The sequence below is a fragment of the Bidens hawaiensis genome, unplaced genomic scaffold (assembly GCF_021521415.1).
Source record: "Bidens hawaiensis isolate Kalapana, Puna unplaced genomic scaffold, B.hawaiensis_p1.1 tig00056586_1, whole genome shotgun sequence".
NCBI classification, from domain to species: Eukaryota; Viridiplantae; Streptophyta; class Magnoliopsida; order Asterales; family Asteraceae; genus Bidens; species Bidens hawaiensis.
The window spans coordinates 10,001-12,500 of NW_027500178.1; the positions used below are offsets into that span (position 1 = coordinate 10,001).

The 2,500-nt window shown below is 54.8% G+C and overlaps 1 non-coding gene across 1 annotated transcript; it reads left to right on the plus strand.

The window, feature by feature from the left end:
• Nucleotides 1-2,330: 2,330 nt before the first annotated feature.
• On the plus strand, nucleotides 2,331-2,449 carry LOC143601496 (5S ribosomal RNA). The gene has a single exon (XR_013147665.1). It is a non-coding gene; the product is annotated as a 5S ribosomal RNA (ribosomal RNA).
• Nucleotides 2,450-2,500: the final 51 nt, after the last annotated feature.

Below are 2,500 nucleotides of genomic sequence, written 5' to 3' on the forward strand. Positions count from 1 at the left end.
CATGTCTTGGCCTGGCCATGGGCGTGCCTTGGCATGCCTTTGGCTTGCCCATGGGCGCCTTGGCATGCCCTGGACGTGCCTTTGGCTTGCCTTGGGATGCCTTAGGCTTGCCCATGGGCGCCTTGGCATGCCTTAGGCTTGCCTTTGGCTTGCCTTGGCCGTGCCTAGGCCGAGCCTTGCATGCCCAAGACGTGCCTTTGGCTTGCCCATGGGCGCCTTGGCATGCCTTGGCCTGGCCATGGGCGTGCCTTGGCATGCCTTTGGCTTGCCCATGGGCGCCTTGGTATGCCTTGAACGTGCCTTTGGCCTGCCTTGGCATGCCTTTGGCTTGCCTTGGCCTGGCCATGTGCGTGCCGGGGCATGCCTTGGCCGAGCCTTGCATGCCCAAGACGTGCCTTTGGCTTGCCTTGGCATGCCTTTGGCTTGCCTTGGCCGTGCCTAGGCATGCCTTTGGCTTGCCCATGGGCGCATTGGCATGCCTTGGCCGTGCCTTTTGCTTGCCCATGGGCGCCTTGGCATGCCTTGGCCTGGCCATGGGCGTGCCTAGGCATGCCTTTGGCTTGCCTTGGCCGAGCTTTGGCATGCCTTGGACGTGCCTTGGCCTGGCCATGGGCGCCTTGGCATGCCGTTGGCTTGCCCATGGGCGTGCCTTGGCATGCCTTTGGCTTGCCCATGGGCGCCTTGGCATGCCTTGGGCTGGCCATGGGCGTGCCTTGGCAAGCCTTGGCCTGACCATGGGCGTGCCTTGGCATGCCCTAGACGTGCCTTTGGCTTGCCTTGGCCGTGCCTTTGGCTTGCTTTGGCCGTGCCTAGGCATGCCTTTGGCTTGCCCATGGGCGCCTTGGCATGCCTTGGCCTGGCCATGGGCGTGCAACTTTGGGGCAGTATACTCGGGTCGTTGTGCAAGAAACCAAGTCGTTGGGCAAGCTTCGTATGCAACATGGGGGAGGGGCTTTGGTTTCTCGTACGTTGAACCTCCATATTTTAGCTTGGTAGCCAACTTTGCCCAGGCATGGGCGCTCAACACCCACCCCTTCCCTATATATGCATTCTGAACAATTAGCATAGTGACAGGAACAGATATTAAATTTTTGAGGAATCATAATTTTTGAAAACCCTACCAAACGAGGTCGGATTGACACGAAATTTGGCGTGGGGCATCGGGACATTGAAATATGAGTTTCCCAAAAAAAAAATTTTGGTTTTCGGGTCGGGACGGGCCGCTTGGTGGGCCCGGTTGGTCCGTAAGGCCTTTGGTGGGGGCAAGGTGTCCAAACGGGGTTGGATCGACACGAGGCTCTGTGAGGGTACTCGTGACCATGAGATATGACTGTCCAAGAGAAATGAACCCCCTTTCGTGTCGTGAAGGGCCCGCGGGCCGGGCTTGGTGGGCCCGTGGGCCTGTTTTGGGCAACTCCGCTTTAATGACACGAGGCGTTGCGTCCGGGACATGAGAGGAAACTTTATGAGCGGTTTATGGGGTCGGGGTTGGTAACCTCATGTTTTCGGGTCAACACGTTGACCGTGTCGTGCTCGGGCCCTCGACGTCACCACAAGTTTCACGAAAATGGGACTTGTAGCGGGGAAGCATTATCATGGGTATAGGTGGTGTGTTATGGAATCGTTAGTCGGTCACGATCGTTAGTCAGTCATGTGTTTAAAACGTAGATCCGTGTCGTGCTCGGACCCGAATGCGGACCGGGCTCGCTCGACATCAACGTTCCAGGTTTTTTTACAGAATGGGTCGACGTTAACGGGTATGGAATCATGACATCATGTCTTCGGGTTAACCCGAAGCCGATGGACCGTAACAGGTTTGTCGAACAGCGTGCTAACCTTACCGGGCAGCGGGCCAGGTTTGCCGGGCAACGTGGATACTTTACCGGGCAACGCCGACATTTTATCGGGTAACGTGCTAACCTTACCGGGCAACGTGCCCAGGTTACCGGCAACGTGCCGTGCATTTATCGGGTAACGTGCCAGGTTTACCGGCCAGCTTTGGTTTTGCAAGTCATTGTGGCCAGGTTATCGGGCGACGTGACTTGCGAACATGAGAGGAAACTTTATGACCAGCTTATCGGGTAAAGTGCCAGGATTACAGGCCAGTTTGCTAAATGTCATGTGGTGATTGTATAAAACAATATAATCATGGTGGATATACACATTCATAGCATTGCAGCTACTTGTGCCTCGTATCCACAGAACTTCACAGTTAAGCGTGCTTCGTCTAGAGTAGTACTAGGATGGGTGACCCCACTGGGAAGTCTTGATTCTTTTATTTTTTTACCTTTTGGGAAATGTATAAATGAATAAGCTAATGCTTCTATTTCGGTTGCGATCATACCAGCACTAATGCACCGGATCCCATCAGAACTCCGCAGTTAAGCGTGCTTGGGCGAGAGTAGTACTAGGATGGGTGACCCCCTGGGAAGTCCTCGTGTTGCAACCCTTTTTTTTGATACTTTTATGTTTTTGTGCATGACTTGGTGCCATGTTTGGG